Consider the following 14,176-nt stretch of genomic DNA (forward strand, 5'->3'; position numbering starts at 1 on the left):
CTACAAGTTTATGATTAATTTATCTATCACATCACTGTTTTATCTATCACCTCTCTTTATATTAGTATCACCACACTGAATATATCTATCACCCCTATATATATCTATCACCATTCTTTAAATCTATTACTACTCTATATTTCTATCAATACACTGTGCATATCTAACACCACTGTATATATTTATCACCATTCTGTATAAAATCACCACTTTGTACAATACTGTATATATTTACAACCAAAGGTGTTTATATTTATATCTATCACCACTCTGTATATATTTTCACCACACTATATATATATATATCACCTAACTATAAATCTATATCACCTTACTATATTTCATCACTGTATTTAATTTATCTATCACCACACTATTTATCTATCACCTCACTTTATATTTCATCACCCAACTATATACATCTATCACTTCACTGTTCAAATCTAACACCACACTTTACATATCTATGATCACCATACTATACCTATTACCACACTTTATATATCCAACACCACACTCCCAATAGCTATCATCACAATCTGTATTTCTATCACCACACACTGTATATCTATTGTCACACTCTTCACACTATGTATTTATCATCACAATCTCAATAATAAATATGTCTTTCATTGTGCTATTTATATCTATTTACATACTCATTACATATTGTTTTTATTTATTAAAGTTTGAATACCTATATGTTAGCAAGTGAAAAATGGCTTTTATATATGTTAGCAAGTTAGCATGGGCTTTATATAATTGTTTGTTAATATGGTAGAATGTCATTTGATTTGCTGAATTTTTAATGTTATTCTTTATGGGTATTTTTCCAGATTGCAATTCTACAATGGAACTGAATAGATTCTGATGGAAAGGAAGTAGGAAAAAGGTATACATTGAAAAGAACAATGCTTTACATTTTGATCTTTTATTGCTGATTCATGAAAATATAACTGTACAGACAATCGATGTATCTGGAGGAAAGAATTGGATTGATCCAGGTTTTATTATTTACCAAATACCCAACTTTTGTTCATTCAGGTCTACCAACTATTCTGATTTATAGCGGATATCTCCCACGCTTGAATATATCAACCACCATACTGTATATATCTATCACAACACTACTAGTACATATAACCACACTTAATATAGCTTTCAACACACTATTGATACTTGTCACCGCACTCACTGTATATATCCATCACCACATTGTTTATATATCTACCACTACACTGTTTAAACCAATCACCACACTGTTTATATCTGTCACCACACAGTATACATATATATCACCACATTGTATATATCGTATCACTATTCTGTATATCCTTCACCACTGTATTTAGAAATCACCACACTATATATATGTCCTCACTTATCACCACTCTTTTTCTATGTATCACCACTTTATCATATTTATATTTATATATTACCACACTGTATATATCTGTCAACACCTCATATTGTTTATATATATATATAATTCGTCTAAATAACTCTATATATATCTATCATCATTCTGTATCTATATATATATCTATCACCACTCTGCTCATATCTATCACAACCTTCCATATATATATATATATATATCATTAATCGAATATTTTTAAGGATTTGTGATTCGTTAAAACTTGATCACATGTACATTTGTATTTGCTCAGTTTGCACGCCAATACTGTTGTGTTTAGCTTTTCGTAGGTCAAAAACAGCATATTGCACAGGGCATACAGCATGTTACTAAAAATAGATTCTAGAAATCCCCAATTTTACATTGTTCATACAATAGTTGTTGATTAATAATATAACAATTGTATCCTTTGGTTGAGGTCAATACGATGTTATATCGACCCAGAGAAGCATATCGACCTCGGACTTCGTCCTCAGTCAATATGCTTCTCTTAGGTCTATATAACCTCGTATCGACCTCATACAAAGGCTATAATTGTATAATATATATATATATATATATATATATATATCAACACACTGATTATATTTATCATCACTCTGTATATATTTTTCACCAGACTGTATACTATTGTTGTATATTCTATAAGTGACGGAAATATCCTGGTCAATATATTATTTACAGTGGAAGGAGATATGCAGATATGCAATTTCCACTGATATATGTTTGTATAAACTTGTAAACTTATAATGACTTGATGTAGCAATTATCAAATTTATTATTTATATTTGGATTTTTTCTTACAGAAATACGAAACAAGATTTTTTAAAAAGGCATTTAGAGGTAATTGGTGAAATTGGAGGAAAAGAAAAAGGTACATCTTATTTCAAATAAAATAACGAGTGTATATCAAGTGCCACATTCTCTGTATCTATTGCCATGGTCTCTATATCTATTGCTACAGTCTCTATATCTATCACCATACTCTCTATATCTATCTCTACAGTCTCTATGTATATCATCACATTATATACACCTATCACCTTACTTTAAATATCAATCACCACACTCTATAATTACCACAATACTCTCTATATCTATCCCCACAGTCTCTATGTATATCACCACATTATATACACCTATCTCCTTACTTTTCGTCTACTGAAGTTGTTGTTACATAGTTTGAAAAGCAGGATATTTTTATGGGTTCGTCGGTGTCTAAAAAACAAAGACATTCTAAAGACATTCATCATTGCCACCAGATGGAGAGTGAAAAATAAAACATGATAGATCAATTGAACAAACAAAAAAAGTAGAAAAACAATTCAAATATACATTCAGTCAGAATGTTATGTTCAGTTATTGTCTATAAAGAAATGTAAAGATTTTCGTATGTCTTGTTCTTCAGGACATAATACATTATTGCTGAATATTTTGTAGCCGAAAACATGATGACCCTGAAATATTTTGCTCTGGTCATTATTTCAGGATAAAGTAAAAGATAATAATCCTTTGCCGTTTCTATCTAGAGTTATCTAACTGCATTTGATAGAAATATAGATTGTTTCGTAAAATTTTAAAGACTGATAATAATAATAATAATAATAACAATAATAATAATAATAATAATAATGATAATGATAATGATAATGATAATGATAATAATAATAATAATAATAATTCACTTTTAGAATAACATTTGAAAGGACTTATAAGTTTACATGGATCGTATCTATATTAACGGGCTGTATTGACAACATCACCGTAAGATAAGGATGTGATAACCCGTTTGTAATAAGGCTGAACAAATATACATTTTTGTTTAGGGACCAGCTAAAGCCCGCCTCCGGGTGCGAGATAATCTCGCTGTGATGAAGGCCCATTGGTGGCCTTGAGCTATTTTCTGCTCTTTGGTCGGGTTGTTGTCTCTTTGACACACTCCCCGTTTCCATTCTCAATTTTATTATTTGTACAGCCAAACTTATAAACCAACTCTTTGTGTCAATGAAATAAAACAGTAAAAGTTTAAGATTGTTTGTTGTAACTAACACGGACTTACTTATTTAGAAAGGAGGGACGAAAGATTACAGAGGGACAGTCAAACTCAAAGATCGAAAACAAACTGACAACGCCATGGCCAAAAATAAAAAGACAAACAGACAAATAATAGTACAGATGACACACCATAGAAAACTAAAGACTAAGCAACACGAACCCCACCAAAAACTGGGGGTGATCTCAGGTGCTCCGGAAGTGTAAGCAGATCCTGCTCCACATGTGACACCCGTCGTGTTGCTTATGTTATTACAAATCCGGTAAATAGTCTAATTCGGTAAGTCACATTCGTGAAAAGGGAAGGGTATTGTAGTTACGACATAAGGAAAATATCCGATATCATCTGTGAAACGGTTATTCCATAACGGTCAACCAACTCGTGATGGCTTCCGTAAAATTTACGAAGGGATGAATTCAACTTCACCATTTGGAACTCTTGGTTTAATAGCTTCCTTGTGAGCAGCAATCCTCTATAAAGGAAATCATGATAGGAAACACAAGCCCGAGAATAACGTATAAATTTGGAGATATATACTCCGTATGCAGGCGCTGCTGGAATGTTGCTACTTAGAAATGGAAAGTTCACAATTGGGAAGCTGAAATCATCTCTTTTGTCGTAAAGTTTTGTTTTCAACCGACCCTCATTGTCAATTTCCAGATGTAAGTCAAGATATGAGGCAGACTTAACTGTTTCTGTAGTATCCTTTATCTCTAGTTCGATGGGATAGATTCGTTCAACATAGTCACCAAATTTTGAACTATTTAGTGAGAGAACATCATCTATATAGCGGAACGTAGAGTTAAAGGACATTGCTAACTTCTTATCTTTCTTCCCAAGAAGTTCCTGTATGAAGTCAGCCTCATAATAATAAAGAAACAAGTCGGCAAGAAGAGGGGCACAATTGGTTCCCATTGGAATTCCGACAGTCTGTTGAAAAACACGTCCTCCAAACGTAACAAATATGTTGTCAATCAAGAAATCAAGCATCTTGATAATGTCAGTTTCAGAGAATTTTTTGTTTGAATCAGAGTGATTCTTTACAAAGTAGGATTTATCCCTCCCCAAGACAAGATACTTGTATCTACGTTCGCCATTCTTTTTAGTGAAACAAAGTAATACCAACTCTTTCAATTTGTCTTTTAGTTTGGAATGGGGAATACTTGTGTAAAGTGTAGAAAAGTCAAATGTTTTAATGCTATTGCAAGATGAGAGAGTCTTAGATTGTATGTACTCTAAAAGATCTTTGGAATTTTTTAGTATCCACATCTGATTCACGCCACCTCTAGAATAATAACTTTGGAGCCCGGCTTTGATTGCTGATAAAATAGGTGTTAATAATTTAGAAAGAGGTTTCGTGGAGCACTTGGAAGACCCAGCAATATACCGTTGTTTGTAAGGACACTTATGTAGTTTAGGTATCCAATACAGTGATGGAAGATCCAGTTCTTCATCTTTGATTGAAATTCCAAAGGAACATAGAACAGATAGGTGTTTAACTTAGATAACGTTAATTGAAATCTAAAATATAACTACAGACACGGACAAAAGCTAACGAGTAGGATTTATTAGTTAAAATATTGATAAAGGAAAGTTAAAATATTGATGAAGGAAAGTTAAAATATTGATGAAGGAAAGTTAAAATATTGATGAAGGAAAGTTAAATTCTTGATGAAGGAAAGAAGCACTTTGATGATTGGGTTATTGTAACTGGTTTTTTTTAAATATTTTTATTTACCAAAATATACCAGTGCACAATATCTGGTATCTTTGGGTAGTAATTCCTTTCATAGGCTTATCTGTATAAGATTATTATCCTGAAGATCCAATGATCCTACTACTCTACACGACATATGGTTACTCGGTCCATTGTCTTGTTTGGCGATAATCTTACTTCCACACCAGTAACCACCCTGAATAGGAGATTGAAGGAAGTTGACATTCGAGAATACAATCTTCTGTGCTTGACCTCTCTGTGCTACACATGAACAAACCTTGTCTGGGATAGTATTAGCAAAGTATCCTTCTAAAACTATACGCACCCCTTCTGCTTCGCTGTTGGTACAGAACGTTGCCACTGAAATATTTAAATTTTGTCATTTTTTTTAAATTTTTGATATTCAAATAAAAAAAAAAAGATTTATACGCCATTGTTTATATTTGTCTGTTTGAAAAGATGCATGGTAGGTTTATGATTATTAAATGATGAACCAATAAAATGTCGCTTTAAAATCAGTCGGGTCCAGGACCAATCCAGTATATCTTATCAAAATCCTTCGTAATTAAGTCCATTTTTTATGTACAATGTGTATCATAACTGTTTCTTGTTACGGAATATATTTTTTCAGCATTTATTTTCATATTTTGTTAAGAAATTTGCACTTGCATGTTTGCAGTATAATTGTTGTGTGTGTGTGTATTTTTAGAATAGAAATCCAGATTTAGTCTGTGTTTCAAATATTAAAGGAGGTGTTTCGGTTATGGTCATGAGACCTAGGCTTATCCTCATCAGGTATCCCTAGCCTATATTTTTCTTTCTTGTAATATTTAGAATGGTTCCAATTTGATTTCCCTTATGGGGATACGACACCTGTTCATACGTTCTAGTTCGTTTCTTTCTTTTTTGTTTCTTTCTGTTTTTTGTTATTTATTTCTCTCTTTATTTTAGCTGTTCTGTAATTTTATTGTGTGTGATATTTTTATCTTTTATTTGATTTTATACGACTATATCATTTTCCATTTTAGAATTCGTTAAATATTCTTTTAGATTTTTATGTCTTTTGTACCCAATAATCGGTGGTTTTGGAAACATAGTTTTTGTATTTCTGTTTTGTTCGATTAGGTGCCAATGTTTCCTTAAAGCTCTTCTGATTCCTGTAAATGCTGGGTTAAATCTTGTTGCAAAAACGAGCGGTGGAGCCGCTTTCTTATTTTTATAATTGTTTTTCAAAGTTTGTTTCCTTTCTCGTTTTGTTGTATTAGTTATAATGTTGTCAATCTCATTTTCGTAATGTCCTCTTTTAAGAAGTTTAGACTTAAACAGTTTAACTTCTTTATTGAAGTCATTTAGGTTATTGCAAGATCTTATAAAACGAATAATTTCTGCAGTAATGAATCCTTTAAATACGGATGTAGGGTGGGTTGATGTTCGTTCCAGGTATTGGAAATTATCAGTTGGTTTTCTATATAGTTTGACGTCTAAAATTTGCTTTTTTTCCCATCGTTCACCTTTGAAGACAGTTATGTCTAGAAACTGTATACTTTCTGATGATATCTCATGTGTAAATCTAATTAATGGGTGAATAGTATTAGCGATGTCGAAGAAAACCATAAGATTATCTTCACTGGAATTAAATAGGACAAAGCCATCGTCCCGATAAATTGATAAATGAGTGATATTGTTTTTAAACGGGAATAACTCAAGTATTTTTGAAATTATTTCAAACATTCTAATATCAGCTAAACTAGGACTCATTGGGTTTCCCATAGGAATCCCACATCTCTGTTTGTGAATATTTTGTCATTAAATTCAAATTCATTATTTGTAAGTACGTAATTCAACAGCTCGAGTATTTAATTCTTAGGTGGCAGAGGTATATTATATTTAATTTCGAGCATTTTTGGCCATGCTCTATCGACCGCTTCAATTATTTCTTTGTGTGGGAGTGAATTGTACATACTCGAAATATCAAAACTGCATAATATGATATTTTTAGGTACTCTTACACTTTCAATTTTGTTGATAAAAGCGCTCGTGTCCTTTGTATATGTCCAAAGTGTGCTTACAACTGGTTTGAGAAAATAGTCTATAAATTGACCAATTCTTTTAACAGGACTGTTGCATAACGATACAATTGGTCTGCCAGGGATTTGAACTTCATTTAAGTGTTCACTGTTTGCTTTTATTTTGTCTCGATCAGTTTGATTTAATTTGTGTATCTTTGGTAGTATATATAATCTTCCTAGTCTTTTATTTTCGTATCTTGTTAAATACTCATATGTAGTGTTATCAAGGTAATTATTATCATGTAATTTTTTCAGCATTCCATTTATAGTTTCTGAAATATCTTCTGTATGACACTCCTGGATTGGTTCATAATGTATGTTGTTATTGAGTAAAACCATTGCCTGTTTAATGTATAATGTCTTATCAAGAACGACTGTGGTTGAGTTTTTATCAGCTTTTTTAATTATAATATTTTTATTCGCTCGTAAATTGTTTAAAGCTATTCTTTCCTTTTTACTTAGATTGTCTCTAATTTTGTTCATTTTCAATTTGCTGAGTTCCACTTTTGTCGCAAATAGATAATTTTCAATTGAATTATTTGCATGTTTCGGTTTATATCCCGAGTTTCTCCTGAATGGGTGGTATGTATATGTATATCAAAATCAATCGGGTCCAGGACCAATCCAGTATATCTTATTATAATCCTTCGTAATTAATTCCATTTTCTATGTGCATTAGAGTAATTTAGAGCTGGTAAACTCAGTGTATGATAAATATTTCTGGTTATGGAATACATTCTTCTGCATTTATTTTCATATTTTTCTAGAAATTCACACTTGCATGTTTGTAGTATAATTATTGTGTGTGTATTTTTAGAATAGGAAACCAGATCAGGTCTGGGTTTCTAATACTGAAAAGGGTGTTTCGGTTATGGTCATGTAGAACTAGGCCTATCCTCATGAGGTATTCCTAGCCTATATGTTTCCTTTCTTGTAATATGTAGAATAGTTTCAATTTGATTTCTCTTATGGGGATACGACACCTGTTTATACAATCGTTTTTATCTTTTTTCTTATTTCTGTTTTTTTTGGTATTTTTTTCCTCTTTTTATTTAAGCTCTTCACAATTTATTTATTGTGCATGACATTTTTATCTTTTGTTTGATTTTGTCTGTTTATATCATTTTTCTTCTTTGAATTCGTTAAATACTCTTTTAGATTTTTATGTCTTTTGTATGTAAAACGTTTGCTCACTGCTTTTAATACTCTATTTGAGAGATTAAATATCTGTTTTTGTTATTCTATTTGAGAACAAATTAGTTATTAAAGCAGTCTCTATTTGAGAGATTACTTTATTTTTGCTATTCTATTAAAGCAGTCTCTATTTGAGAGATTACTTTATTTTTGCTATTCTATTAAAGCAGTCTCTATTTGAGAGATTACTTTATTTTTGCTCTTCTATTAAAGCAGTCTCTATTTGAGAGATTACTTTATTTTTGCTATTCTATTAAAGCAGTCTCTATTTGAGAGATTACTTTATTGTTGCTATTCTATTAAAGCAGTCTCTATTTGAGAGATTACTTTATGTTGTTATTCTATTTGAGAATAACTTGTATTATCAATCTCTATTTGAGAGATGATTATTACTGTTTCTTTACAAAAACAAGACAAAACAGTCCTTTACTTCCTATGTTATAGCGTTAAAATAGATCCTGCACTGTGTGATAGATAAGTATGTGTATTTTATCAGTCAAATATTTCTATCTAATTGCCTCCACGTGATTACAAGATCTCGTATGCTGATTAGTTGATTCTATATACGGCACAGATACATGCACGTGTATTGTTGACCTCACCTAACCTAAACTATATCTTAAAATAGTTCAGGAGTGCCCTTAACAGATACACATAATAATGTATTATTTTCTTCTTCTGGATCGATATTACTAATGAAAATAAATAGAAGATCCTTTACATACATTGTATATATATATATATATATATATATATATATATATATCGTATCTCTTTTAAAATAATAGTATTATTTACTGGTCAGTTCAAGAATTATAGTAAGATAGTTATAGTCAATTAGTATTTTTCATTTAGAAAAAAAAAATTATTTGTCGGCTGTTGGACATGTTATTATTGTAATATTCTTATATACAGGTGGTCGAATCCCCATGAGAATCAAGTTTTTAAGAGAAAATTATTTAGACTTTTGCTGTGAAGTCTGTATCTTAATTTTTATTTATCTATTACTAGACTATGTCTTTGCAAGCGGAATGTTCCCCGCCATATATTACTTTACTGGTACTGCTGTCGACCGACTTTAAATTTCCCAACTGAATATTACTACAATTTATCAGTTGTTACCTCTCCGGAGGCGCATTTCAACAATTAATTTCTGATCAGTGATGCTCGAGGCACTAATACTTGAAATACCAAACCTCATACAAAGGTTGCAGAGCTGATCAAAGCAACAAGAACAACCTTGAAGCTTAACCCAGACAACGAGTAAGAGCGTGAGTGAGATACATTCCTTAATTTATATTTCAACAAAACAATATCCGTATTTTCCGAATCATCTAGTGAAATTTGCTTAAGACTCTTTATATGAGGTGAATTCTAGAAAAAAGCAATGCAGTGAGAAATCTGAATAATCCACTGGTTTCCAGACACATAAAGAATTATTAGTTCTTTTAGGGCATTAGATCTTATATACTTTGTTTGAAGATTTTATGAACGAAATAGAATATCATCTATGTATTCACTGTAGCTTACCTGGAAGGTTCTCAGAAACTGATGCATTAGAACACTTGGCATACTCTTGGACAGTTAAAACTAAAAATAAAAAGTAAGACTTAGTCATGGGCCACTTGTAATTGTACTCGTGGATAGATATAACTGGTATGTTTATGTAGTATCTATTAGTATTTTTGCTTTGGAACGGTATTGATTAGTAAAAAAGAAGAAGATGTGGTACTGTATGTTTACCATTGTGACAAATATCAACCAGTCAGAGATCAAATGACGTATATGGTAGCAATTTAGGACTGTATATGTTTTTGTTATCTATTACAACTAAATTTAATTATTTTCCCGTGCTGATTCTGATCGTTCTATCTCTATGTATATTTGTTATTTCACTGCTTGAGATAAATCGGAAGAGGTTATAATTGCAAAAAAAGCAAAATGTTCATGCGTTTGTTCCAAATAAGAAACTTGACTCATTAAATTCATTTTTATATTATGCATTTTAGTATGGTTTTCGATATTGAGGACATTTCTCAGATTGTCTCTGTTAAATCGAATTTAAGGTTAAACTTTCCTTCTTTGAGTATTATGTGCTTTATAACCAGTGTCATTATTGATGTTTTATGTTTTATGCATGCATCGAACTAGCCCAATGAATATTCAGAAACACTTAAATATTGTATGACAAAATAAAATTAGCTTTCACATACAATAAGTATTAAACTCACAGGGAAGTGTGTTTATACGAATAGTTTTATAGTTTTTAAACTGATTAAATGTTGCAGTATTTGCATTTTTTTGACAATATTGCGGTAATAATTTTTTCCTTTCTGAACTAAAAAAGTTACAGACTAGAATATAATGGTACTCATCACCTATTTCATTTGAGTCACATACATTACAGGTTCTTTCGTCTCTTTGAATTTTATGCCATCTGCCCGATTCAATGGGCAAACGATGACAGCCACATCTGAATTTACATAAAAAATACATCAGATATGAGGGTAGTATCGGACAACAAATAACGTTCAAAACAGAACTCATTTTTAAATATTCTATAGCAAATTGTTTTACTTGAATTAAAAATGTAAGACGACCATTCTTGCTTAAATTGGTCTGTAAGTCTAAGTTCTACACAGTTTTCTATCCAATCTGTGGAAAAATGAGACTGAGATCTCCATACATTTGATAGAGCACAATTATCAAAACTACTTTTAACAAATATCAACCATTTGCTTTCAAAGCCATAATTCTCAAAATATACAAACAGCAATTTATAAAGAATTGAGGAAAATTCTTTGAGTACTTTGTGCTTTATAATCAGTGTCATTAATGATTGTTTATGTATTATGCATGCTTCGAACTAGCCCAATTAAGATTCAGAAACACTTAAATATTGTATGACAAAATAAAATTAGCTTTCACATACAATAAGTATTAAACTCACAGGGAAGTGTGTTTATACGAATAGTTTTATAGTTTTTAATAATATCACTTACAAAATTCAATTGTGATATAAAATAGCTGATGTAATGGATACTTTTAATAACAAAAAGTTAACCAATCCTTAAGATTACTTTGACCAATGTCAGATTTAAAAATATATCTAGAGGTTAAAAATAATAAGTTCGGAGGGAAATGCATTTGAAAATATTAAAAACAACTAGTTAAATCGTTCAAATTATAATGGCATATTGTTATTCTAAACTGGTTCCCAAAATTGATCGCCCTGCAGATCATAAAAAACATTTTATTAAAATTAAGTTTGTCAATAAAGGTTTTGATTTTGTAAATATTGCCGGTATTTTTAACGACCATTCTGTTAAAGAACAAATTCCTGGATATTTTGATAATACTGAACTCCCTCTTATTTGTTATATTTACCAGAAATCTACCCGGAAATGTGTGTTTAATTATAGCCAAGTCTGTAAAGATATAAATATCAGTGAAAATACACCTACGTCATGTAATTGTAGTAATTCAGAATACACTTATGGCCCCATTTCCCATGTTATAACAGGAGACCTTAACATCGGTCACGACCGAGAGTTAAAATCATTCCTCAGTAAAGGACCTAAATATCGTCCCCCGTCAATTATTAATTGGAATGAGTGTCGTAATATCATCAACGACTCACTTCGTGCTTATTGTTTGAAATGGATAAAACGGGAATAAAGCTGACAAAAAATCTTTGGACTCTTTTTTCAATTCAGTAATGAAGATAGTTGATATACGTATACAACATTTTAAAGAATATTTTACTCTTAACAACAACCATAAAAATCCTATTTCTCGTATCAAACATAAACTAAAAGAACTAGCCAAGGAATTTGTTTTTGTCCCGGCTGATAAAGCTGCTAATAATATTATTATAGTTTGACGTAAATTTTACATTGAGGTTCTGCAAAAGGGAATCACCAATTCACCAACATTCCAACTGACTTCAATTTCAGAAAACGATATCTGTAACAAACATAAACTATTAGCTACTTCTTTACAAGCAGAACCAAATACAATGAAAGTCCCAACTATGTACTGGCTTCCGAAGCTACACAAATCACCTTACAAATATAGATTTATTTCGTCTCAAGTCATTGTTCCACTACTTAATTGTCTATTCTCCTTACTAGTTCACTTGGTACAATAAAAAATCTGATAATAAATTGTTCAAATAAAGCCTTTGAAAATAGTGGAATTAATTACTTTTGGAGTGTCAAAAACTCGTTGGAAGTAATTGATAAATTGCATGCATATATTGGTGATTTTGAATCGGTTCAATGTTTTGATTTTTCTACCCTATATACCACTTTTCCTCATATTCTTATTAAGAAAAAATTTACACACCTAATTAAATGGGCATTTAAAAAGTCGGAATGCGAATACATATGTTCAAACTCTTTAAGGTCATTTTTTAGTAGCAACAAACAAAAGAACTATGTCAATTGGACATGCTTTGATACTATATCTACCCTTGAATTTTTACTTGATAACATTTTTGTTCGCTTTGGAGATTCCGTGTATCGTCAAGTTATCGGAATTCCAATGGGGACTAATTATGAACCACTTATTGCGGACCTGTTTTTGTATTGTTATGAGTTACAATTTAAGACTAAAATCAGCAAAGACCCATCGAAACAACATCTGATACAAAAATTTAACAATACTTTTAGATATTTGGATGATATATTGGCTCTCAATAATGACGACTTCAGTATGTATACTAAAGAAATTTATCCTGTTGAACTTACTTTAAATAAAGCTAATACTAACAATGATCACTGTCCTTTCCTCGATCTTGATATCTATATCATTAACGGGAAGCTTAATACAAAAATTTATGCTAAAAGAGATGATTTTTCATTTCCTATCGTTAATTATCCATTTTTAGATGGTGACGTTCCCTTGTCACCATCTTATGGTGTTTATATATCTCAACTTGTACGATTCGCTCGTGTATGTAACAACGTATTAGATTTTAGCGATAGAAATTTATGTATTACTGAAAAATTATTACACCAGGGTTTTCGATATCATAAACTAGTCAAAACATTTACTTAATTTTATCATCGGTATAAGGACATCATTCGTAAATATAACTCAACATGCAGATATCTTATACGTTCGGGTATTTCACATCCAATCTTTTATGGTGATATTCTTTACAAAGCACAAAAATGTCAGTATTCACCTCAAAAGCTAACAAAACCTTTAAATAGACTTATTAAGAAGGGATATAGTTACGATACTGTTGTCAGGTCATTATAGATTGCATATTTATTTTGGCTTTAATATTAATTCACTTATAGGGTCTTTGCATCGGAATTAAACACATTTATTCTAAAACCAGTTGTTGGCATGACACGGGTTATGTTCTTCTCATATATTTTATGACGGTATAATACTAAACCCCTAACAGGAGGGATTGTGCCTGATATTCATATGATGAAGACATAATCTTGTAATCAGTTTAATTGAGGTCTGGAGCTGGCATGTCAGTAACTGCTAGTAGTCTGTTGTTATTTATGTATTATTGTCATTTTGTTTATTTTCTTTTGTTTCCTATTCTGACATCGGACTCGGACTTCTCTTATACTGAGTTTTACTGTACGTACTGTTGTGCGTTTGTTTTTTTCTACATTGGCTAGAGGTATAGGGGGAGGGTTGAGATCTCAAAAAACATGTTTAACCCCGCCGCATGTTTGCGCCTATCCCAAGTCAGGAGC

General features: G+C 31.2%; 1 long non-coding RNA gene across 1 annotated transcript; it reads right to left on the reverse strand.

The window, feature by feature from the left end:
- Window positions 1–2,569: 2,569 nt before the first annotated feature.
- On the reverse strand, window positions 2,570–10,043 carry LOC127705394 (uncharacterized). Its single transcript, XR_007983863.1, has 3 exons — window positions 9,981–10,043; window positions 5,209–5,547; window positions 2,570–2,635 (listed from the first exon to the last, which is right to left on the reverse strand). It is a non-coding gene; the product is annotated as an uncharacterized LOC127705394 (long non-coding RNA).
- Between the last annotated feature and the right edge of the window lie 4,133 nt (window positions 10,044–14,176).

The sequence above is a fragment of the Mytilus californianus genome, unplaced genomic scaffold (assembly GCF_021869535.1).
Source record: "Mytilus californianus isolate M0D057914Y unplaced genomic scaffold, xbMytCali1.0.p SCAF_6, whole genome shotgun sequence".
NCBI classification, from domain to species: Eukaryota; Metazoa; Mollusca; class Bivalvia; order Mytilida; family Mytilidae; genus Mytilus; species Mytilus californianus.